The sequence below is a fragment of the Amblyomma maculatum genome, chromosome 1, assembly GCF_055883805.1.
Source record: "Amblyomma maculatum isolate TAMU_Amacu chromosome 1, ASM5588380v1, whole genome shotgun sequence".
NCBI lineage: Eukaryota > Metazoa > Arthropoda > Arachnida > Ixodida > Ixodidae > Amblyomma > Amblyomma maculatum.
The window spans coordinates 240,368,306-240,368,647 of record NC_139344.1 but is presented as its reverse complement, the minus strand read 5'-3'; positions in this window follow the sequence as shown (position 1 = coordinate 240,368,647).

Sequence of the window (342 nt, the reverse complement as noted above, 5' to 3'; positions counted from 1 at the left end):
TAAACTCGGAAGCAGACCTACGCAGCGTGCGTTTCCGCGAGCGCCGCCGGCTGCCGATCCACACTACCGGAGCGACGGTGGCGCCACCTCTAGGTCGATCTCGCGGCGAATATGCAGTACCAACACCTGCCGGTCGCCACCGCGCGATCTTGATAAGCTGCGCATGCGCGAAAAGAAAGAAGGTAGGCGAGGAGGATTTGTTTGTAATCTGGCGGATGTGACGTAACAAATTGCCTATTGTTGTTTTTTGCTTGCGTGTACTCTCGAACCCAGACGTTTTTTTTTTTATCGCCGCCTCCGCAGCCGCAGGTGCCCTTTTTTTTTTTTTTTTTTCCCCTTTTC